The following is a 26,091-nucleotide window of genomic DNA, read 5'->3' as shown; positions in this document are numbered from 1 at the left end:
GGCAGGGCCTCTTTCCCATCCCCGAAGCCTCTTTGCCAGCCACTGTCAGCTGAGGAGGTGGCTTCAGGGCCAGCAAAGAGCGAGGTCCGGCAGCCCTCCTCTATTCGCTGCCTGCCGGCCGAGGCCCATAGCCTACCTGTGTTGTCCGCGAGGCAGGCTGGTAATGGTGGCGGTCGGCTGAAGGCAGCTGGCGTTGGGGGGGGGGTCGGGAGGCACAAAGTGCCTCCCAATTCGTCAGTCCGGCGCTAAGGGACCTGCCAATTGGGTCCCTTCGCGCCTGCCAATTGGGCCCTCCAATTGTCAGTCCGGGGGAAGGAGCCAATCGGCACCTTTAGTCATCCCGGACAGGGCCCGCCCTCGGGGGCCTTACTGCTTTAGTTTATCCGCTCCGCAGGAGCGGTTAAAGATAATTTTAGGAAGTTGCGTCATTTCAATAGAATTGATTGACCTACTCTTCCATCCAGCAGTAAAATCATTCTCAAGAGCCACAAACCATTGCTATTAATCTGGCATTTCCAATTTGATCAACCACTACTTTAAGCACAATATTCAAAGTGCCAGTCAGGACTAGCCCCTCATCAGCAAGGGCTACCAAGGAACACAGCTGTCTCCCTCATACTCCCTATAAGGAAAGTTTGCCTCATCTCCGTTGTGTTCATAAAGCAGAGGCTCAGCCATTGTGCAGCCCTTCAGTGTTTTTATGAAGGAACCTTTCATTGTAAACAGAATAGGGACATTATTGAATGCAGAGCACTCTCAGATAATTGTACTATTGATGGGGCCCTGCATTATGGTTAAATCAGCTCTGTATATCGGGGGGGGGGGGGAATGTGCATGCCTTTAATTACGTAGAATTACAGGACTGGAAGAGGCACAGCAATAATCTAATCTAATCCTTGGGAGATTTAGCACATCCAAGCTAATGCTGGCAAATCAATCAAGAATGTACCCTGCCATTCAGCCATCATCCAAAAGCAGCAGAGAAGTGTATACAAGGGCCAACCATGAGAGGTGGTTGATTTGCTATCTTGAAAACAGGGCAGCAAGCAATGGCCCAGTATCCCCAATCCCAAAGAGATTATGTACCAAATTTGCTATCATGTGATTGCTAGGCAGTTGGTAATATATGTCCTTTGCAGACTATCCAGAAATGCATTAGCAGCAGTATTTTAAAACAAGATGTCATTTTGCTGCCTTTCTCTAGCTATCAATTTGTTTTAGCAATGAAGTCTACTGGCTGAATGGGATCCCCAGATCTGGGTTCTGACAGACCCGAGTTCAGATCCCATCATAATAATAGAAATCAGGGGGTAACATTAAATAAATCATTAAATAAACCATGAAACTTAGTTTCAGGAAACAAGCCAATGTTTTTCTTCACCCAGGCTTTTAAGCTAATTTCATCTTCTTGCCCTGTTCTCTCCCTCCTTTTATGCTGCTCGCTTTCATGCCTGCTTTAGTACTAATGGTTTTACTGGTTGCCATTCTGAAACACTCTTGACCGAACACAGAGACAGGCGCACAAAGTTACAGGCCTTAGACTGACCCAGACCACTGAACGATCCAGGTCAGTACTGTTGACAAACAGGTAGCGTTGCCAACCTCCAGGTGGATCCTGGAGATCTCGAATTACAAGTCATCACTCAGGTAACAGAGAACAGTTCCGCAGGAGAAAAATGGTAGCTTTGGAAGGTAGACCGGTCAACACTTGACAATTTTACTGAGGCCCGGGGGGGGGGGTAATCTTTTGCCAAGGGACATCGCTGCCGCCTGACCCCCTGCTCCACTTGCTTTCCCGCTGGGGGGGTGCTGCCAGCAGCAGCTGTGCAGTGCCATGCCAAGGGAGAGCCTCAGCCATGATGGCCACCAGAGAGCACCAAAGGTGAACGGCAGGACAGCCCCCAAGGCAGCAGCCGGGGAGGAGGACGAGGAGGAGCCACAGCCCAGTAATGACTGATCCACGGCCCGGTACTGGTCCTCGGACCGGGGGCTGGGGACCAATGCTGTAAAGCATCATCTTCTACTGTCCATTTTACACTGTTTTACTTTATTGCTTGTCGGGAACCTCCTCTCAAAGTCTCAATGGGTATGTGACAGTCCCTGGACATACCAAAAGCAGCTCTCAGTAGGGATGAGAGCTTCGAGCCACCTTGGCCAAAAACCCTCTGAAGCACGGCTGCTTTGGAGACAGATCACTCTGAGGCAGTCCAAAGCGTCAAACCCCATAGCCAGACGGATCCAAGGCAGCCATTGCAAGGTGTGCTTTGGGGAGCCTCTGGCCACCACGGAGCACTTTGGAGCCACAGAGCACAAAGCTTTGGACTCAAGGAAATGTGGGTATGCCCCCCCTAGAGGAGGAGGTCAATGAAAACGCACCTCCCCACCCACCCACCCCCGCTCCCTCACCCCTTGCATGGTTCACCCAGCAGCCAGGCTCCACTCCAGTGTGCAGCCAGCACACCTCAAACCACACAACAGAGGTCCTGGGCCTGGCGATGCATGGGCATCCCTGTCCATGCCCCCCTCCGATCGCCAGGCGAGAGGAGCTGCTGCTGCCAATGCTGTTGCCGCCCCCACTCTCCTCGGCTCAGATCCTTGGCCCTGGGCTCCGAAGCGCCACCTTGGAGATCTCTGAGACAACTCAGGCGGCTTCCTCTGAAGCCGAGGCGGTCCGGATTGCCCAACCCTAGCTCTCAACCACTGTGGTCATGATAAAAATCAGTCTCATATTTTTTCATAAAGGTTATTGTATTATTATACTCTCATCCTGAAACAGAAAATATATTAATATGTGGATTGCTGTGCCTGAAGGAAGACATACACTAAAAAGCTTTTCATTTAGCAGGTGATACACACAAGGAGAAAGCTCGTGATTCACTGGAAACATGGAGTTGGAAAAGAGTTGTATGGATAAATGTGAACAGACAAAAAAGACAAATAAGTGAGTTCTAGTTGAAATCAAGCCTGAACTTTGTCTAGAAGCAAACATGACTAAATTGAGGGTGACGGACAGGTGAGGTTCCACCTCTTCCTTCGAGCAACCAACCAGAGCTGCCAAAATGTTGGGGAGAGACAGCTGGAAAACAGCAGTTGCAGAAGATCCGTGGGGAATTGGCCACTTGGGAGTTGAGAGAGAAAAGCGCCTGCCTGGCTGAGAGCGTCTGAAAGGAGTCAATTTGCAACCAAAAGATCCCAAATGCTGGAACAGAGAGACAGTTCAAAAGTTCAATTGGACATGAAATGTAACGTCTCCCTTACTTTCTTTCTCATTATGTTCAAACCATAAATAAAAATTAAGTCCTAGCTTGTTTAACTGGGGGAGCTTTTTGGATCCGGGAAAGAAACACATACAGACACAAGTTAGCAGCTCAGGGAGTGTGTGTATAACAGGAGATGAATAAATAGTGGCAGTGTGTTAGTAGGACAATATTTGAGTCTCCGGCCTCAATAATTCTTTGAAGTGTTTGAGGGAGGTCTTTTATTAAAGGGGGAAGGGGGCTAAGAAACCTTTCTTGCTGATGTCTCCGTGAGGAAGAGGACCAGAGGTGGGAAAGGGTCATATATATTTCATCTCTATATATTTTAAAAGAGGCAAGGAGGGTGGTGAGTGGGATGGCCTGCCCTACTTGTAACCCCGCACCCAAGAGCAAGAGGCTGCTGCAGGCACTCTGTGGGAGCGGAAAAGGGCATCCCACGTTGATAATCTTATTATGAGAAGAAGACAAGGCTCACTGGAAAAGACAAGAATGCCAGGGAAAGCTGAAGGCAGCAGGAAAAAAGGAACATGAGATGGACTGACTCCATCAAGGAAGCCACTCACACATGCATCCATTTTCTCTAGAGCAGCGGTCCCCAACCTTCTAGTAGTCGGGGACCGCCTCCGAGAGTGGGAGAGAGCCGGCGGCCGAGCCGCCGCCGCTGCTCGCAAACGCGCATGCGCAGTTGTCGCGCATACACGTTTTTGCCACTAGGTGGCACTAACGCGCATGTGCAGAGCTGCAGCGCGTGCACATTTTCGCCAGCAGGGGGCGCAAACACGCATGCGCGGCAGCTCCGCGCGTGCGCGTTTGCGTCGCTGGCGTGCCGGCGGCCATGCCTGCTTCATCCCCCCCTCTCACTGCGGGGGGGGGAGCAAGGCGTGGCCGCTGGCGGCCCGGTACCATGGCCTTTGCGGCCCGGTAGCGGGCCGCGGACCGGGGGTTGAGGACCCCTGCTCTAGAGGAACTGATCTCTGTTGATGGGAGATGAGCTGTAAATCCAGGGGATCCCCAGTTCCCAGCTGGAGGCTGGCATCCCGACATCCATGGCCCTCAGTATGTAAGACCGGAACAAGGCTGTTAATGATAGGGTGTGCTGGGGGACATTAATTCATAGGGTGCTACGCACAAGTATCTAATCTACTCCCATTAAAATATTAAAATATCTTAGTTGTGCTGGGTGAACAGTCCTAAGTACTGAACTTAGGAGCTCCAGACACAAGAAAGACTCTTGTGGCTCAGGAACCATCTTCCACATACAAATGACAGCAAAACAAACATGGTGCCACTAAAGCAGCCAGGCCAGGCACTGTGCTACAGGTTGATTACTCTAAGTTAAGATGGGCAAAGCATTGCCCACATTTGTCACAGAGGTTGGCAGTCAACCTGGCCTGAAGCTAGGAGGCATCTGTTAAGGTACCAACTTTTGGCACTTTTGCTCGGATTGACTTGACATTGTGCTACTGTCCATGCTGTGAAAGATCTACGCTTGTTGGTTGATTGCTTTACATATAAATCCAGCATAGCCACTAGCCCAGAGTTTACACAGCCCAAATTAGATTTACCTCAGCTCTGGCCCTGTTCAACAAGAGGAAAGGTGATGATGAAGAGGGTGACAAGAGTGGGAAGAAACCAAAAATGAAACAAGGGATATGTTCTGGAATAACATTCTCATAATGCTCTGATGTTTATCTCCATAAAGACACTATAAGCACAGTTTTATTTGCTAAATTACAATTGATGCATTTTCTGTTGTTAAATCAGTAGCAGTAGTTTTGGTTTGATAGGAATGCAACAAGGCTTTAATTTCCCCTAACATATCCACCACCACCACCACCCCACTCCCAGTGGCTTCAAAACTTCCAGAAATTCTACATCTCTAATCAGGAAGCATGCTGTACTAAGGGAATGAGCCAGTGGTCACAGCTATGGAGGAATGGAGTTGTTGTTATTATTAACTGAATTTATAGTCCTCCTTCCTCCAGGGACTCAAGTCGGATTACAATAGCAGCCTAACCCCCATAAAACCCCCAATCCTGAAAACAAAGTTAAAAGTTTTACAATTATAAATATATCTGATGGTTATAAAGACCCTCCTACCACTCTTGCGTGGCCTTGCCTTATTTGTCCAGCTCTCCACATCCTTGCTCTCTATATCTGTCCATTAGCAGCATCTTTGTCCAAAAGAGGGGGACAATGTGGTTCCACAGGTGCTCATGACCCAGAAGAGGGGTTCTGTGTCTAACAGATGTGTTGAAGACCACTGCTTTAATGCACTATACAATAGCTTAAGTATTATCATCCACCATATACTCCTGCCATGTAGACACCAACTCTTTTGCTTCCAATGAGACATGCAGCCTGATCCTATGCAGGTATGCCCAATGAATTCAGTGAGGTTTACTTTTGAGAAATTGTGTACAGGACCATAGCATTTGCCATGTCTAACATTCACAAGATCTGACACTCAAGAGCCTTCAGCACATTCTGGTTCCTCACATGTCCTTTAATGATAAGGAAGCCACCACAAGATTAAAACAGGGATGTACAATCTAGGGATGTGTGAATCAGCACAGATAAGCCAGGAAAAAAACTCAAATCAAAGCTAATTTGGGTTTCTTTGGGGTTTATCGAAACCCAAATTGCAATCCCCATTGGGCAAAATCAGAGAAGCTCCAATCAATTCAGACTTTTTTTGGCTGACTGATCAAGACCCCTCGAAACAGCTGATCAAGATCAGCTGTTTGGCAAGGTCTTTAAATATCTCCCCAGCAAACCTGGTCTGATTCTGCAATGGAACAGCTCTTCACAGAATCAGCTGTTTGTTGGGCTCCAACGAGCAGAATCAATTTGGATACTGTTGAATCACAGGAACCGAATCAATGCTCTCAGCCAGTAAATCAGGTGATATGGGTATACCTGAATCAATTCTATATGAATGAAAATCATACCATTTTTTTTAGTGTGCACATCCTTAGTACAGTTGAAAGTGGGGTGCCTATTTGCAAGGGTGTCCCAGGGGGGGAAATACACCTGTCTTTTCCCAGGATTCTAACTTAATTCTAGATCTAAATATATTTATTTATTAGATTTTTATACCACCCTCCCATACAGCTCAGGAGAGCAGAGGAAACAAAACTGAAAATTATACTCATAAGGAAAGGATTGGAAGGATGATCCAAAGCACTTTATCAGGGGGAGACAGTGTGTTCTGTCACCCATTGTTCTTCATGACCTGTGATATCTCGTTGACCAGATTGATGCCCTACAGAAACATTGGGACAGAAATAAAGGACAATCAGCATCATCAATCAAAGGCTTGATGGAGAATCTCATTATGAAATATTACATAGCCAATTTGAGCTTTCAGACAGACAGAAGAAAAGGAGAATGACAGTTTTCAGGGTGGGATGCCCTCATTTTGAGGGCATCCCATATACCTGCCTCTCAAGCCAATGGGAATGAAGGGAGAAGCTTCTCACAGGTTAATATAATACCCTGTAAATTGTCAAATGTCTAAGCCATAGGGAATAGGACTGTTTTTTAGACAATACTGTTTTACTCAGGCCCTGCTTCCAAAATTTGTCCTTAGCACCTTGGTTAGATGTCTTAAAGATCCTTAAATGGTAAAGGAAAGAATGCAGACTCAGCAAATGCTGAAAAGGAAAAGGGGGGCATAGTAATATACAGAACAGAATCACCCTGTTAAGTATACTGATTTAATGAATAGCGAGTTTTCTATGAATATGCCTGAGAGGGAGGAAGAAACAATAACTCAGTGAATGTTGTCTTTAAAATGGAAATACAAACCATTTTGCATTCAGTGCTTAATTATTTCACATATATACTGCTCTATCACTAAAGCAATCCAAGCAGTTTGCACGCACACCCAAAGAATTGTGAACAGACAGTTCAAAAATAAGAAGAGTAGTAATAGGAATCCAAAAATAAACATTTTAAGGATTAAAGCAGTCGTTCCCCAGTATAAAAGCAATTCAGTTAAAAGCCTTCCAGTGGTGAGGGGGAGGTTTCTACCTGCATCCTAAAGGACAGAGGACAAAGGGATCTTCCTGGAAGGTTCCTCGTAATTCAGGCACCCTGGCCAAGAAGGCTGGAGAATGCACAGCTACCTGCCTCAGAGAAGATTTTGGTGGGTGGAAGATTCACTGTTTGTTGTTGAATTATGATTTAACATTTGTGGGAAGCTTTTCATAAGGATAGACAACCATGACGTGTGGCTTTAAGACACCATAATTCTCACTAGGAATTGAGGCCAAAAAAGTTGGGTTGCCAACTTCCAGGTGATGGCTGGAGATCTCCAAGGATGACAATTGATCTCCAGGCAACAGAGATCAATTCATCTGGAGAAAATGGCCACTTTGGAAAGTAGAATGCTTGGCATTATACCCCATTTAAATCCCTCTCCTCCCTGTCCTCCTCATCTTTCAGCTCCCAAATGTTTGAATATGCAAAATCTGCATTGTGCATAACTGAGCAGGGAGCATCACAGGAAATGTATATTTAGCATAGATAGATGATGATTTTCAAATTATCTCCTCCAACATCCTGATTTACCCAATAGGAGAACTTCCTGCTTTTTGAGAAAACTTTCTCCCTGCTTGCTTCCAGAACAGTTGTTGAACTGAAGAATGACTGCAGACAACAGCTACTTAGATAGTTAGGTCTCTTTCTCTCTCTTTCTATACATAGTTGTTTCTCTTCATAGACAAAACTATTTTATTATTTAAGCAGAATATTCAAACTCGGCCAACACCAAACTCGGCCAACACCAAAACCTCCAAGGATTTCCCAACTCAGAGATGGCAACCCTAATTCTAACCTACCTCATAGTGAGGGTAAAATGGTAGAAGAAGAAGAAAGGTTTTTTTTTACATGCTACTTTTCTTTTCCAAGAGTCTCAAAGCAGCTTACAATCACCTTCCCTTTCCTCTCCCCACAACAGACACCCTGTGGGGTAGGTGCGACTGAGAGAGCCCTGATATCGCTGCTCGGTCAGAACAGCTTTATCAGGGCTGTGGCAAGCCCAAGGTCACCCAGCTGGCTGCATGTGGGGGAGGAGTGGGGCTGGCTCCCAGACTAGAAGTCAGCACTCCTAACCACTATGCCAAGCTGGCAAGGAGAATGATGTAAGCCACACTGGATCCTCATCGGGGAGATACAAATAAACTAAAACAAAAATGGGTGGATGGTTAAGCTGGGGCCCCCCACATTTGCCAGCTCGGTAAAGAGGCAGGGTGAGAACATGGCCTCAGATGGCAGGAAGGGGGAAAGCAGCCAATATCCTCCCCCCCCCCCCAGCCAGATTTCTATCCCCCTCCCCTCATTCTTGATAGTTCTTTCCCTCTGCTTGTAAAATAGACCTGGCAATGCTTGATGCCATCCTTCAGCTCCCATGCTTTTTACCTCTAAAGGCAAAGCAGACTGTGCCATTATGTTGGCAAGGTGGCTGAACAGGATATTTGTTAACGGCTTCCTAATTCTCAAAAGGCATAAGGGAAAATGCAACTATTGTTAGAGAGCAGACCTCAAGCAACAAGGTCATTCCTCTCTGCCCCAGGAGATGGGCTGGTACAATTCCCATTTTGCATATGGAAACAGAGGCTAACCTGGAGACCAAAATAACTGCCATCAGTATCGTTGCTACCTGCAGCAGCAACATTTCTAATTAACACATCGAGTTCAGTTTTGGCTTTTCAGAGCCTGCTGGAGCCACACGGATACAGCCTTCTGTTGGAGGGAGATCCACTTGCAAGCCAGGAGGAGACCAGCTTCCCTAGGAGGTGTGAAATATCCAAGAGCCATCAGTCTGCATTAGGAGGCCATCAACTCAGCACCAATTGCTCTGTATTTACAGAAATTACTCACTTAGAAAGTGGTATCCAGCACTGTGTAGGCAGAAAAATCTAGTATCTCTTTAATGTACATCTTTTTTCTTGAAATTTAAGACAAGATATAGGCCTTTGGGGGGCTGCCACAAGGGGGGGGAGAATTATTTCTGTCAGCAGAGATATGCCATGGTATCCAAGATACCTTATTTATTATTATTATTATTATTATTATTATTATTATTATTATTATTTGATTGATTGTTCAACACTTCAATTCAATAGTTCATGGTGGGTTACAAGGTCCTCATTAAAAATCCCATTAAAACCTCAATTAAAAGGACAAACTGATGCAATATAAAATACACAGCAACAGGTGATAAAGAAAACAAGCCCTGCACCCAAGACTGATTTCCACTATCAGGGAGGAGAGAGGGCCGAGCTGTAAGGTGACCAGATTGTCCCACTTTTGGGGGGACATCTGGGGGCACCTGGCAAATTGTACTTATGTTGAAATCAAAAAATATTTCTTACAATACTATTTTTGCGTTATATGTATTCTATGAAAATTTTTGTTGCTCCATATAGACAAAATTTTAATCCAGAACTCCCCCCCCCGGCCAATGGTGTCCCGCTTTACCAAAGTTAAAAAACTGGTCACCTTACCTGGCTGGCAATGCCCAGGTGCCTACACTAGCCCTGGGAGGGGGGGAGGGGGCGTGATCTTGCTGTGATCTTCCTCACTGCCCTGGCCTCAACTAAAGACCTGGCGGAAGAAATCCATTCTGCAGGCCCTGCGGAATGCGGAAAGCCCCCACAAGGCCCGCAGCTCACCAGGGAGCTCATTTCACCGGGTCGGGACTAGGACCGAAAAGGCATACCTCTCTCTCTCATATGCTATTAGGGTTAAAATATAAGCTACATTATTGACAAACCCACAAAGCCCTCGGAAGCTTCAGCAGTCCTTTTTGGGGCGGGGGGAGCTTGGGAGTGACTCCGTTCCTCCCCATGCTGGCCTGGGCAGCCCTGCCAAAGCCTGGCAAGAGAGTGGCTGGAGTTGTTTGGAGCAGCAAGAGTGCTAGCAGGGGCTCCCTTCCCTTCTCCCCCCACCCCCACCGCCCCCAGCTGCCTATCTTACCAGTGGCTGGCACTTCTTCCATATGGACGGTTAAGCTGGGGCCCCATATGGAAGAAGTTTGAGGGGGACACAGCAAGAGGCAGGCCATCTCTCCTGATTGGCCGTTGGTTGGATGGACGGCCAGTCAGAGATGGGACAGCCAGGACAGCCTACCTGATTGGTGGTTAGGCAATGAGTCCCAACTACTGCTAGCACCCTCTTATCGGTTTATTAAGAGGCTCAGACTGTTCCCCTTTCATAATGATCTGGAACCTGCAACTGAAACAAGAAGCACTTTTTATATTACTTCTTGTAAAATAAATAAATGTGGCACTTCATCTTCCTCAGGTGACACAACCATCACCCCCCTCCTGCTTGTTTAAAACTGATCACATTATATGTATGGTGCTTGAGTGAAGACACTACAATACAAATGTTACAAACATGCTTTACCATTAGATGAAGAAATCAAATTCTTATCACCAAAATTCTTTTTAGCTTTTTTTTTTTTTTAAAGAAGCCAAATAAGTATCACATCTGTAGGAATGAAACTCCAGGCCAAACTTCCTAATGGGAATGAGAAGAAGGTGTAGGTAAGCATCCTAAGAAGAGTTGTAACTTTCTAAAGTCCCATCCCTTCAGCTGACTTAGAATTCTCTTTAGGATCATACCGTAAATGCGCTACGACCAACTTCATAACCAGCACACCAAGAACTTGCAAGTTAAACGTGGAAGTGGCAATTTTAAACTATGCATATGCTCAAAAATCTCCAGAGAAGTATGTAAATATTAATGGAAAATATCACATGCTGCATTTAGCACACTGTGCTGTGTTCACCCTGTGTTACAGATGGGGCGATGTGCCCAGAAGGGCAAATTAAAGTTGAAACAAGCCTAGCATAAGGGACTTCATTTGTGTTGGACATATCAAGCCAATTTTTTCTTTTTGCAATGACATACAAAACAAATTGCAATAATTATTTATACATCAGGGAACTATTCCTATACCCACCAATGCTGGTTTGGTAAATATCCTAGTTAATTGCAACAGGAGTCCATTTAGTCCAAGAAATGAACAGGCCAGAATTAGGGCTAACTCCAAGCAAGGCGGTGCCTTTTGAAACATTCTTAACTTCTGCAAAATGTTATATCCATTAGATCAGGGGTAGTCTACCTGTGGTCCTCCAGATGTCCATGGCCTACAATTCCCATGAGCCCCTGCCAGCATTTGCAAATGCTGGCAGGGGCTCATGGGAATTGTAGACCATGGACATCTGGAGGACCACAGGTTGACTACCCCTGCATTAGATAATGGGAAGAGATGCTGCAAACAGGATTGAAAACATCTCCATGAATCTGCAACTCACCATTTGATTCATATTGTGCTTACTGGGAGTGAGTCGTTTTAAGTGAATCCAACATTTACAATTACACTGTTTTCCCCCCACATGATTAGACTGCTTTCTCAACAACAACTCACTACCACCAAACATCTGCTGCCACCACCAATGTTCAAAGGGCATATAAGACAATAACAGAAATCTGTGAGATTTTTTTGTTGAGATTTACTACTTAAATGTTTGTTTGTGCTTTGACATCTACCAGTGATACCAGCTGATCGTACAATCAGCTCTTGTGGTCACTTCTCAAAACGATGCTGCTGATCAAAAAGGCACACAAATAAGCAATGCCAGCTACCCAATGTTGGCCATTTAAAAGGTGTATCCAACTGCTCAGGCACCAAGAGGGGGTGAACTACTTTAAAATAGGAGACCGTTAATGACCCAGCCATGCCCCTGGAAGCCACTGCCTCTTCCTCTGGATATCTCTTCCATGGCATCATTATCGATAAAAGTAGCCTTGAGCTAAATCCTCCTGAACCTACAGGGTGAGCAGCTAACACACTGGCACAACTGCTCACCACGATGCCTTGCTCAAAACAAACTTCACCTGAGAACATCAAGGCTATCAGACCGGGCTGGTCACAGATTTATATATTTTTTTCTTAATTCACAATATTTATTATCTGCCTCTCTGCCTTGCAGAACTCAATGCGGCTTATGATAAAAATGCATTAAAAACCACCATTTAAAGCTGTAACTTTGGAGTTACTGTTTTTTTGCATCTGAATGAGAGCAATGCTTCCTGCCCTCTCTCTAAATGGGCTCACTGCCACAAAGTCAATCAGGTTTAGCTGTCGTGACAACCTCTTCAAGCCAATTCAGAGTGAGGGCAGAAAACACCACCTCCACTTTGCATGGTTACTCAAGACAGAGCTCTGCAACAAAAATTCCCCCACCCCTCCCCAGTGTACGCAGAGATACATAACCAGGCAGAAAAGTTAAGGTGATGCCAAAATCAGTAGAAAGAAACTTTCTGGGCAAAACACCCTTGTGAGACATTGCAACAAAAAAGGTTGGTAGGGGAGAATGGAGTCTCTGAATCCCCTACCTCTTTCACCCTGAAAAAAGTTCTATGCAAATATTCAAGCAAACTACTAGCCAGAGATAAGAAAAAAATCTCTCCCTAGAGCAATCTCTAATCTCTAACTACTATTGCTTTACAGTAAAATCAATGTACACCACATATTTATTTAGCAGATGGCATCCAAATTCCCCGACCCAGACAGATCTCAGAAGCTAAGCAGCGCCAACCCTGGCTAGTATTTGGATGTGAGACCTCCAAGGATTTGGTTGATAGTTCCTCCAAGGGACACTAGGGGTCATGATGTGGAGGCTAGCAATGGCAAATCACCTCCAAAGCTCAGAAGGTGCCTTGCCTGCCAGACAATCTGTGGATTGTTTGGCTATCCCACACACACCATACAATAAATAAATAATCCCATCCAGATACTAGTCCAGGTTAACTCCGCTTACAGCCAGCATGGTATAGTGGTTAAGAGCAATGGACTGTATTTTGGAGAACCAAATTTGATTCCTCACTCCTCCACATGCAGCCAGCTGGGTGACCTTGGCCCAGTCACAGTTCTCTTAGAACTGTTCTTACAGAGCAGTTCATTAAGAGCTCTCTTGGCTCCACCTTCCTCACAGTATGTCTGTTGTGGGAAGAGGAAGAGAAGGAGATTGTAAGCCACTTTGAAACTCCTTTGGGTAGTGAAAAACGGGGTATAAAGCCCGACTCCTCTTCTTAGGTTCCAAGATCTGACAAGATCAGGTTTCACTGGCCTATCCACAACAGGGTGTTATGAGAATTTTCTGCTAACTGTGGACTATATAAGCCTTTTAAACAAACAATTGGTATATGAATCGCATACGTCCAAAAGCCGTGCAGCCAAATGTGCAAATAATAATTACAAGAAGAAGAAATTGCGGGTTTCCTACCCCAGCGGCTAAGTTTAGGGTCTGCATGCCGAAGAATTTGTTCTTTTTGTGCTTGCAGTCAGGCCCCAGTTCCTCTCGCCACAGTGTTCTGCCTGGGTCGGGGCAAAAGGGAGACCCGGCCTTCCTAAGGTCCAAGAGGCCTTTGGCTGTACTACAGCAGGAAGAGCTTCCTCCCCTCCCCCCCCTTCTCCCTTGTGCTCCGCGCTCAATAGCAATGATGCTGACCGTTTATACGATGGAGGGAAGCCCAAAGTTAAGGCAGCACGTAAATAACGGAGACAGACCACAAAACTCAGGCGCTGCTCCATCGGAGGCTCCTTTCTGCTGCAGTCACTTGGCAAGCACACACCTCACTGACTCAGCATGCATCCAGCACCTCTTGTCAATTACATCAAGATACTGCTGATGCCGGGAGGGCTGTTTCATGCAGCAAGGAAGCGTGGCTCTCGGAAGCCCTGCGCCGATCCCTCCGGCCCACCCAGGCCAGTGTTCCCAGCACCCGGCTGAGCAGCTAGCTTCCATCGGGAGTTGTGCCGTCACCTAGTTGGGCCTCCCGTCCAAAGGGGGGGGGGACTCAACCCTCGCAATCAATCAGGTCCTGTAGATCAGGGGTAGTCAAACTGCGGCCCTCCAGATGTCCATGGACTACAATTCCCAGGAGCCCCTGCCAGCGAATGCTGGCAGGGGCTCATGGGAATTGTAGTCCATGGACATCTGGAGGGCCGCAGTTTGACTACCCCTGCTGTAGATGCTAGGAATGCTTTTTGGAAGCACTGTTGGGCAGACAGCGGAGAGAGGGAGAGCTCAAGGGAACAGGAGAATTCAGCGGAAATAGAAGCAGCCTGTAGCCAAGGGAGGCTCGAACAACACGACAACGAAAATGACTTGTTTTTTCTGTATCATCTAGCTGAACAAGAGGCAAAAATCATTTGCATCACAGCACCGACAGCATGGTGATGGAGGATCCTGGTTATGAATGAGTCTGGCCAAAAAAAAAAAAAAAAGCCCAAGCCAGGGGCATCCCAGCTGTTTCAAGGGCAGAGAGAGAGCAAGGCTGCCCTTGACGAATCAAAAGACAAAGTCTGGGGATCTGCTGCCCTTCTGACTGTGAGCCAAGGTCTTCTCGGACTAATCTGGTCCTGAAATTGTGACAACCATCCCACTAATCAACTGTATCCTTTGGACAGATCGTCCTTCTTCTGCCAAGAACTAAAAAGGTTTGTTCACGTCACAAAAAGTAACTTGTCTACAGTTCCTTTTTAAAAAAAAAAAGTTTATAGTTCAACAGAGGATTTCAATCAAGGCAACTGGCCCAAGGTCACTGAGAAAGTTTGCGTGTCGGAATTAGAGTATAAACCAGCACCCAAATCCTGGTCCAATAATATCATCACGAAAGAACACTGGTTCTTGTGACAGGCCACACGATTCCCACAAGCATTGCATTTCCATGTTAAGAAACTTGACTTGCTTTTAGCTACTGAATTGTTATGAACAATTAAATTACAAACACTATTCTGGGCAGAATGTTGCACAGGAAGCATAATTTTCCAGGGTAAGCATTATTAGCTATTCCTCAAACACAGCATATGTACACACCAACTGCACTCTCCCCCCACCCAGGGTGCCTGACAGATTCTTACAAGCAGCCTTGGTTAGGACACTTGCACAATTTTATTGCATTGCATTTCCTTCTTTATTTATAGTCCACCTTTCCCAGTGAGATTTAAGGTGGATTACACAGTGTGAAAGACTGTCCACCGGCAGGAGATAGGGGGTTAGGGTTGCCAGATTCAGATCAGGAAACTCTTGGATATTTGGGGAAGGAGCCTAGGGAGGAAAGGGACTTTAGTGGGGCAGTGTCACAGAGTCCACCCTTCAGAGCTGCCAGGGGAACTTATCTCAATAGTAGAGAGTTGAGCTCCAGATTGCACCAAGAGGCTGGCATGCCTAATGAGACAGTCAGTGCAATAGAATGAGGATTAGTAAAAATTAGGAAACAAAGGCTGAACATGGAATCATAAAAGAAATGATTGCAGAATGGGTGTAATATTCACATCCTGCTTTGCTACTGAGAATAACTAAGCTGCAGCATTCTGCACCGACTAGAGTTTCTGGGTTGACTTCAGGGATCAAACAAGCACACACAAATACTGAATCTTTCAGCCAGAAGGATTCCTAGATGTGTGGCAAATCATATCCAGAGATGCAGCCAAATATTGCAGAATCCGTCGTTCAAAGCTATATAAGTTGTACTTAAAAGGACTCCAGGGAATGGTAGAGGACAGGAAGGCCTGGAGGATCATTGTCCATGGGGTCGCGATGGGTCGGACACGACTTCGCACATAACAACAACAAAGTTGTACAAATAAGAGGTAATTTACAGCCCAAATTAAATATTTCTTTGGGGAAAGGGTCAAAAGTAGTGTGAATTCACCTATTGATATCAATGGAGTTTCAAACCAACAAATGCTTTTATGCATTTCTTTTTAAAGTTTTTTTTTTACCCCATCATTTCCCAGTGAAGGCAGTTTACAACAAGATCAAAAATACAAGAATTAAAAGTAATATTGGTTTCAAAAAACTAGTGTCAGTTGGTAGCTCTGTGATCATAAATCCCTGCAAAGTACAGTGCTAAGGACTCAAAACCCAAATTAGGATGGCCAAAGGTGAAGATGAGTAGCCTGCTTGTCTATCTGTAGCAGTAGAAAAGAGCAAGAGTCCAGTTCCACCTTAAAGAGTCCAGTTCCACAAAGCTTGTGGCAGGGTGTAAGCTTTTGTGAAACACCGTTCACTTCCATGCAACGTGGCAATGTTGATTTTTCAAAGTCAAACACATTTATTGGCATAATCATTACAAAAAAAGGTAAAGGTATCCCCTGTGCAAGCACCGAGTCATGTCTGACCCTTGGGGTGATGCCCTCCAGCATTTTCATGGCAGACTCAATACGGGGTGGTTTGCCAGTGCCTTCCCCAGTCATTACCGTTTTACCCCCAGCAAGCTAGGTACTCATTTTACCGACCTTGGAAGGATGGAAGGCTGAGTCGACCTTGAGCCAGCTGCTGGGGTTGAACTCCCAGCCTCATGGGCAGAGCTTCAGACAGCATGTTGCTGCCTTACCACTCTGCGCCACAAGAGGCTCATTATTATCATTACAAAACATCTATATAAAAGACAAAGCAATTCAAATCCCAGATCACTTGGAGAAAATCCCGTGGAGGAATTTTGCAGTGCCTTGGGTTACTTGAGGATTGTGATCCAGTAAAAGAGAGTGCATTACTGTCAAGGGACCGCTCGCCCACATGAGAGGATATATGTGGCGTTCTCTAAGATGGTTGTGTTGATTTTTATTAAAAATGCATCTGTGTTGTGGCATTACCACACAGCAATGCAGAATTAATTTGGGGCTTTGAGAAACCCCAGAAGTGGCATGATCATACAAAATATGCTTGGGAAGCAGACCTGTTTACACACCCACTCAGGGCTCCTCCCCATTCAACCTCCTTCCAGGCCCATCAATGGCCATTTTTTGAGGGGGTTGACATGACCATATATGGCCATATCACCCAATAAATGGATTTTAAAAATATATTACAGAATGAATTTACTCCCACACATTCAGGAAACCGTTCCAAGGTCATCAAAAAACCCCAGGGTTTCATGAAACCCTGGCTGAGAAAGCCTGACCTGTCTGGAGCTAGAGGTGCTTCAGAACTAGAGTCCAAGAAGTCCTTGCGTCCGTGGGGAGAACCATTCAGAGACAGCTGCCTCCATTGTGTGGAGATACACCAAAGAACAAAACAGGAAACATGCTAGCCCTCAATCAATTTGTTCTGGTATAATCCTCTTTGGTTTGGCATTCCAATGCAAACATTTTGAAGATCACCAAGTCAGTGAAAGGAAATGTCAACTTTTTCATCTTATTGGAAACAGGAAATCCGTAATCCAATCTCAAATATTTTATACCCCCTGAAAGTTAGTGCATAAAAAAGGCCCGTTCATTAAGAACAGGGTCACTCCACACAAGCAAAAGGATTCTTCCACGTTTGCCTAAGCACACAGGCCGCCAAGGAATGCCAGACCGATGTCTTCTTCCGGTTAATCAAAGAGTGCTAGAAGATGAAGACGTCAATGAGAGGAAGTGGTGGAACAAACCGATGACTTCAGAGTGCATCTTGCAAAGATTTCATCAAATGTTGAGCCTAATGCACCACTGCACCATAGGACTGCTGTGAAAACTGCTCTTGATGTACAATATAAAATCAAGCTCCAGCATATGTTTTTTGCAGTTTTAATAAGTACAGGAGCGTGTGCGCACACAGCCACCACAGCAGGATGCTGCTGCTTGAACAATTTCGAGGGGCTGAAAACATGGAGTGTTTAAATATATATGACATGCCTTTATATCGGATGCTAAATGGGAGTGGTGAATCTTAGCAAACGCTGCACTGTACTTTTCAAGGTAGCTGGGACTTCCAGATCATTAAGCCCTATTTGGTTAAGACATAAATTGCCTTAAATGGTAATTAAAGAGATGGTTTAAATACATTCAAAAATAAATTACTTGGACAAACTAGCATTAAAAACCGTGTTGCTCAAAACAGTCAAGAGTACAGCTCTGCAGCTTGGTCTCTTGATTCTTTGTGATTTCAAGCACTGATTGAAATGAGTATTCAGATCTTGTGGATACGGGGGTGGGGAAGGATGCCAGTCCCCAGGTGGGGCCTGGGGAACCGCTGGAATTACAGCTCAGCTTCAGGATTAAGAGGTTAGTTACCTTGGAGAAAGCAGTTGCTTTGGATGGTGGACTCCACCATAGTCCATTATACTCTACTGAGGTTCCTCCCTGCCCCAAATCCCACCCACTTCTGGCTCCACCCCCAACTGGCCAAATATTTTGAAACCCTAGTGGGAGGAATCCTCAAAATGTGAACAACTGTGTGTGTTTAAACTCAGGTTGGGGAATCCACAACAATTCCACCACACTCCCCCCCCCCAAAAAAAAGACCCCACACTTCCACAGTTGTTAGAGTATATAGAGACTTTTGCTTTAGGAACTTTATTGACAAAGCAATGCTAAATGGAGTAAGTTGCCTCAATCAGGACTCTGAAAAAGCAGAACAGAAATATTTAAAATAAATCAATAGTCCAGCCTTGGCATTACAAAGACGCTTACCCATCCATTACAGGATATAGCAATTGCTTTACCATGCTTGAAAAACATTTGACTGCACCATAAAAGAAGTCTGGGGAGGTTCATAGATCGTGCAAAAGAACACCCCAGACCAGCAGTATGGGAAAAACTGTCAATCTAGGTGAAGAACTATTTATTTATTTTATTTCTATATCGCCCTCCCGTGAGGCTCAGGGTACTTTACATAAAATGTGGAGGGTATACATTGAATTATAGTAAAATCATAACAGTGGGCTCAAAGTGAACAACAGGTTTACAACAGTTTATAATACAACGATAAGTGAGGTCGGTTTGGATTCTGATCATTGTGGGGGTGTCTGGGGGACCAGAGACATTGTTTGGTTGATCTGGGAGCCAGAGGATGTTGTTTGGCCTGTTTGCCTCAACCAGATGCCTGGTGGAGTAGCTCCCTTTTACAGGACTGTGGGAGTTCAGGAAGGGCCCTGATCTCTTTGGGGACCTTGTTCCACCAGGTGGGAGCCAGGACCGAGAAAGCTCTGGCCCTGGTTGAGGTCCATCATGCTTCTTTGGGGCCAGGGATAACCAGCCAGTTGGTGGTGGCAGAACGTAGGTCTCTTTTGAGGGTATAGGCAGGGAAGCGGTCTCTCAGATACACTGGGCCTAGACCACGGATGGCCTTGATGGTTATTACCAAAACCTTAAGCCTGATCTGGAATTCAGCTGGCAGCCAGCGTAGTTGTTGGTGTGCTGGCCACACACATGCCCTCCTTGTCTGTGAAATTATCAGCCAAGCTGTAGGAGGATACAAGATGCCAGCATACTGATCTTATTTATACCTTGCTTCCCCTCCTTACCATAAGATGCAAAGTGGTTAGATCATTCTCCTTCATGTTACCCTTTTGTTGGTGTTAAAGGTACCACTGGATTGAAAGGTTGTGCTGCTGTTTCAGACCAACATGGCTACCACCTGAGTCTAACAAAATTTGAGGTATTTTAGAGTGACAGTTTATGGCTGTCCCATGGTCACCCAGCAAGTTTCCATGGCATAGTGTGAATTCGAACCTGGGTCTACCAAACCCTAATCCAACACTCGCCCAACCTTTTTCAACATTTTCACCATGGAGGTATCGCTGAAATTCAGTGGTACCAGGAAGTGATGTCAACTAACTACACCTCCTGGCCACGCCCCCCAGAAGTGAGTTTCACACAGCAAAGGTTTAAGTGGCCAGGGGGGTTCCCCCTTCCACTTCCTCCATGCCTATCATTGACCGCTTTGGGAGGGGACAGGTCAACCAACCCAAATAAGAGCAGAATTTTTGTAAAATTAAAAAACTTTTTATTTCACAGGGTGGGAGGACTCTCTCCAGCTGCCTTAAAAAACACACACACACCGTGGTACCATTGAGGGGCCTTCACAGTGCAGTATGTTACTTTATTGGGAGAGCCTGCTCTAACCACTACGGAACACTGTCTCATCCCAGTGACCCTAACTACATTGACTTGAAAGTGGTCCCCTTTGATTTCAGAGAGGCTTTCTTCCGAATAAATGTGTTTAGGAGGGCAGCCAAAGCCTATCAGATAAAACTAGCAAGGAGACTATGTTGGCACGGATATAAAAATAAAAGTTCTTCCAGAGATGTGCCAAGACAGAAGTGGATGGCTGAATATTACATATTCAGCACAATTCTTTAAAAATGAACATGGCAGAGTAACGGGAAGAGAGGAGGAATACAAATGTTTTCTGTATTAGGACTGGGCAGATTAATTTTATTTTATTGATCCGTAAAATGCAGAACGCAGCTGGATCATAAAGTAAAATGCCAATACGTATATTTAAGATTACTTCTTATTAAGTCTGCCTGGTGTCTTCTTTAAAGCGGCATCCCTGAAATTTAAGAGGCTGACTTAGGGGGCTCCCACACAGTTATTCAGGAAACCCTTCCAGGGTTCTCAAGAAACCCTGGTTGAGAAAGCCTGGTATAACCGAGCCACCCAAAACTGACAAATTTCTCAAGGCTCCAATAAATCTAGACTAAATCCAGGAAATCTCAAAACAGATTTCAATCAAATAATAAAGAGCAGTAAAGAATGACATCTTGAAGAAACCCAGAAACACAAAGAACCTAGTTAATTCCAGTTTGAATGTGTGTTTTAACTTTTATTTCCTACACATTTTTATTGAAACACATTTTATTGAATTGTATTGAAATATTTCAGGAGAGAAGTCAAAGCATACAAAAGCACACCTGTACCCTTTTTTGGTTGCCAGCCACAGAAGACAAGACCTTGGCCTCATTGTGAACTGCACTTAGAAAATATCTGTGCCATGCCTAGTTTTTAAAAGCAGGCAAAAAACCCTGCAATGTTCAAACAGAAGAGGAAAAAATCTGAATTGAGTATGTGAAGGAAAAGCTGTTGTTATTTCAGTGTACCCATTCCTACACATGGGAAGCGCAACAGAAATCTCCGATGAAGAAACTATAACAATATAGTCCTTTCTCACAATTTACATATTTAACGTTCATTATTTTAAAATAATTCGCCCTATTCTTGTCGTACAGAAAAGAAAATTACCATGATAAACATTTTAAAAAGAGAAAGAAGAAAATATTTAACTGACTTAGTTTAGGGATGACATAAACCTGTGGCTTAGGACAGCGGTCCGCAAGCTTCTACTTGCTGCGGACCGCTGCGGAGTGGTAAGCGGAGAGGGCGGCCCAGGGGCCCGCGCACGTGTAGCAGCCCCAGTGCAAATGCGCATGCGCGGACTGCCACGCACGCGCGTTTGCGCCCGGCAGTGGTGCAAACTTGCCTGCGCGGCAGTCCGCGCATGCGCGTTTGCACTGCCATCATGCCAGCAGCCGCGGCTTCCCCTCCCGGCCCCTCCGTGCCGTGAGCAAATCGGCCGCTAAAGCGGCTGATTAGCTTGCGGCTTGGCAAGCTTCTCTTCCCTCCCCTCCTGAAGTGAGAAGCTTGCCGGGCCGCGAGCTAATAGGCCGCTTTGGTGGCCGATTTGCTCGCGGCCTGGCGAGCTTCTCACTTCGGGGGGGAGGGAAGGCGGCCCGTGGGTTGGGGACCACTGGCTTAGGAAACCACAAGCTATCACTCACCGTGGCCAGACATCTCTGTAGGGGGAGGTATGAGAGAAATCTATCACAGAATGGGTCAACATTAAGCCACCTTCATAGGTGATAGGAAATGTAAACCTAAACTGTGGCAAATAAACCAACTCCAAACCAGGTGGGTTCAGAGCAGCCTTGACAAGCCCTAACCATAGTTAACAAAACTGGCTACTCTCAGACATCCACACGAACCATAGTCAAGTAAATTATGTCAATTCTCCAAGCCAGTAACTCCTGGCATCTGCAGATTATACAGATCAGTTCCCCTGGAGAAAATGGCTGTTTTGGAGAGTGGACTCTATAGCAGGTGTTCCCAATCCCTAGTCCGGAGACCTGTACCGGTGCATAGATCACTCAGTACCAAGCCACAGATCAGTCACTGCCGGGCCGCAGCTCCTCCTCCTCCTCCTCCTCCCCGGCTGCTGCCTAGGGGCCTGTCCTGCCACTTTGCCACTGGGTCGCCTTTGGTGCTCTCCAGTGGCTGCCATGGCTGGGGCTCCCCCTCGGCGTGCCATTGCGCAGCTGCTGCTGGCAGCACCCCCCAGTGAGCAACAGGAAGTCAGGGGCATCAGTGGGAAAGCAAGTAGAGCAGGGGCTCAGGCAGCAGCAGCGACGTCCCTTGGCAAAAGACTACTCCCCCCAGGCCTCAGTAAAATTGTCAAGCATTGACTGGTCCCCGGTGATAAAAAGATTGGGGACCACTGCTCTATAGCGGTGATCCCCAACCACCGGGTGCAGCCCGGTGCCGGGCCGCAAAGGCCCTGGCACTGGGCTGCGGCTCCCTGCCTCTGCAGGGCCATGTGCGGCCACAAACGTGCATGCACAGCCGGGCAATCGCCTTCCAGGCCGCCGCCTGAAAAAGGTTGCAGACCGCTGCTCTATAGCATTATACCCCACTGAGGTCCCTAGGTATATCCCAACCCATCACTGACCATCCTACCTTAACATGACCCCTTCGCACAAAAAGTACCAGACACAAACCAAAGCTATCCCACTTTCAGGGCTGCCAACTTCATGGTAGGGTCTGGAGATTTCTTGGAATTACAACTGATTTCCAGACTATAGAGATCAGTTCCCCATGAGAACAGGGCTGCTCTGTGGGAGGGGTTTGACTCAATGGCATTATACCTTGCTGAGTTCCTTCCCCTCCCCACCCATTCCCAGCTTCATACCAACAACCTCCAGATACTTCCCCATCCAGTGTTGAGAACCCTTTTAGGGTACTTTGCCCTTTTAGACCTATCAAACAAGGAAACAGAATAATTTGTGGAAAGTGCATTCTTGCAGTCAAATGAAGTAACAGATGACAGTGTGGCCCCACAGTGCGGCCCCCATGTTCTAATAACCCAACCAACTGGCCTGATTCAGCTAAACATCATCCCTTCCTCACTTCTAAGGAGGTCTGTTCAGCAGTTTGCACCCCTATAGTACTATAATATAGTTTACAATATCTATCATGTACAGTACAATTTCGATTTGTTATCATATGGTTTGGATAGTTATCTTGTCCTTGGTGTTTCTGTGTAAGAATATTTATTTATTTTTATTTATTGATCATGGGATTAATATTCCACCACTCCCAAAAGGCTCGTGGCAGATCACAATATCAATAAAACACTCAATAAACTTCATTAAAACTCCATAAAACATAACATATACATAAAAGGTGACAATAAAACTCTTTCCCTACCCTCTACCCGGTCCCATTAAGTAAGTGCCTTAGGGATAGGGTAGACCAGATGTTAAGGTCAGCCTAGGGTGGGGCCCAAGATCTTCCGAGGCCCAGAGTAAACCAACGACCTGGCAGAATAACTCCATTTTACAGGCCCTGCAAAAACTCAGACAGGGCCCACAGCTCAGCCGGAAGTTAATTCTACCTGGTTGGGGCCAGGACAAAAAGGCCCTGGCCCTCATCGAAGCCAGGCACACTTCTCTCAGGCCCAACACCTCCACCAGATTTGCAGCCGCAGAGAGGAGATTCCTGCGGGGGACATAAGGAGGCAAGCAGTCTCTCAGGTATTCCAAATCATTGATCCTGATCCCGGCTGCAACAGGGCCTCAGCACAGGATGGATATTGGGCCCTCCAAAATGTACCTGTGAGGACCCTAGCAGCTGCATTTTGCCCAGTTGCAGTTTATGGGTCAGGGGTGGGGTAGGCCAACATAGAGTGAGTTACAGAAGTCCAATCTGGAAGTGAGAGTTGCATGGATCACTGTGGCCAAGCAGTCCCGTGGCAGGTAGGATGCTAGCAGCCAAGCCTGGCACAAGTGGAAAAAATGTTGTAATGGCTGTCCCAAGACTTGGGCCTCCATCGACAAGGAGGTATCCAAGGTCACTCCCAGATCCCTGGCTGAGTATGAGATGTTAAGCTGCACCCCGGCAAAGGGTAGTTGCCTTTCTGCCCAGCCATAGGACCTCCATCTTAGAGGGGATAAGTATCAGGTGACTTTGCTCTAATCATCCAGCTATGGCTTCCGAACAACTGGCAAATGTATCGGGGGGGGGGGGTGGAGGGGTCGGCTGTCCATGAGGAGATAGAGCTAGGTGTCATCTGCGTATTTATAACAACCCAGCCCATAACTCTGGACAAGCTGGGCTAGAGGGAATATAACGATGTTAAATAATGCAGGGGAGAGCACTGCCCCTTGTGGAACCCCACAAAGCAGTTGGTGGGGACAAGATAGTTCCTCCCCTACTGCTACCCTCTGTGTCCGGTTCCAGAGAAAGGAGCACAGCCACTGAAGGACTGTCCCCTGAATCCCGGCTCTAGGGAGGTGGTGGGTTGACTATATCAAACGTGGCCGACAGATCTACTATTACGAGGATGGCCAAACTGCCCTAATCCATCTGGTGCTGGAGACCATCCACCAAAGCAACCAGCACGGTCTCCACCCCACGGCCAGGACAGAAGCCAGATTGGTATGGGGGTCAATCACTGAAACGTCCTCCAAGACAGCCAGGAGCTGATCAGCAGCAGCCCTTTCAACCACCTCATCCAGAAACACAAGATTAGAAACTGGGTGGTAGCTGACCAGGTCCCATGGATCCAGCAATCGTTTTTTCAGAAAAGGGTGAACCACCGTCCCCTTCAGCAACTCAGGGAACTCCCCAGTAGACAGGGAGAGGCTGACAATGTCCCTCAGAGGGCATCCTATCCTCCAGCCACTGGTTTTGAGTACCCACAATGGACAGGGATCAAGGGGGCAAGTGGTCACCCGCACCGACGCTAGCAACTTGCCCACTTTGGATTCCAAGAGCTGCCTGAAGCCATCAACGGCCTCTCATTCCCTATCTGTATCAATTGTAGTGGGGAGGTCATGGAGGAATGGCAGGACTTTGTCTGCAAAAAAGCTCACTAATGCCTCACAACAATTTATAGAATGCAGTTTTTAATCATATCCCACCCCAAAAAAATTCCTAACAGAGATCAAGACTGAATAGAAAACTAAACAGAACCTACTTCAGGGAAGATGCTTCTGATCCAGCCTTGAACAGGGGGTGGACTATATGGCCTGTATGGCCCCTTCCAGCAATATGATTCTGTAATTCTCTGCTTCTGTTAGCAGGAATGCCACAATATTTCCATTTGGTCAGTCATTGGACAAGCACACAGATGGTTCCAGGGGGTGATGCTGAAAAAACTAGCAACTTTTTAAGGCAAATAATGAAATGAAATTAATACTTTAAATACTGTAGAAGTAACCAAACCCAATGTAGATAATTTTCAGTTTCCATTTATCATTTAGATCAGTGGTCCCCAACCTTTTTATCACCGGGGACCACTCAACACCTTTTACTGAGGCCCGGTGGGGGGGATAGTTTACTCCTCTACTCTCAACCACTGCCCTAACGCTCTCTGATCGCTATGGTAATGTTTAAACATCCCTTCAAAATAAGATACAGACACGCCACAACAATGAACATAAGGAGCATTTTATTTTCATGGAAATTTTAACTCATGACAATGACAAATCAATGGGAACCCTGAGCTTGTTTCTCTGCAACGAGATAGTCCCATATGGGAGTGATGGGAGACAATGACACCCGAAGTGTGTTGTAAAGGGCTGGGGGGGGGGGTGAAGTAAAGGGCCGGGGGGGGAGAAGGCGTCCTTCGGGGCCCACCACCAATTAGTCAAAGGACCACATGTGGTCCGCAGCCCACAGGTTGGGGATCGCTAATTTAGATCATTTAGTCCAGAACCCATCATAATACCAACACATTCTGGTGCTCTTAACCATTGCACAAATGCACAA

General features: G+C 46.2%; 1 protein-coding gene across 1 annotated transcript in view; it reads right to left on the bottom strand.

The window, feature by feature from the left end:
* The window catches only part of IGSF11 (immunoglobulin superfamily member 11), a 202,201-nt gene that overhangs the window by 164,011 nt on the left and 12,099 nt on the right, over positions 1-26,091 (bottom strand). The gene's annotated exons all lie outside the window — the stretch shown is intronic.

This window comes from Paroedura picta, chromosome 6, assembly GCF_049243985.1.
Source record: "Paroedura picta isolate Pp20150507F chromosome 6, Ppicta_v3.0, whole genome shotgun sequence".
In the NCBI taxonomy this organism is placed as follows: domain Eukaryota; kingdom Metazoa; phylum Chordata; class Lepidosauria; order Squamata; family Gekkonidae; genus Paroedura; species Paroedura picta.
The sequence above is the reverse complement of the archived record's forward strand: the minus strand, read 5'-3'. Positions and strand labels throughout refer to the sequence as shown.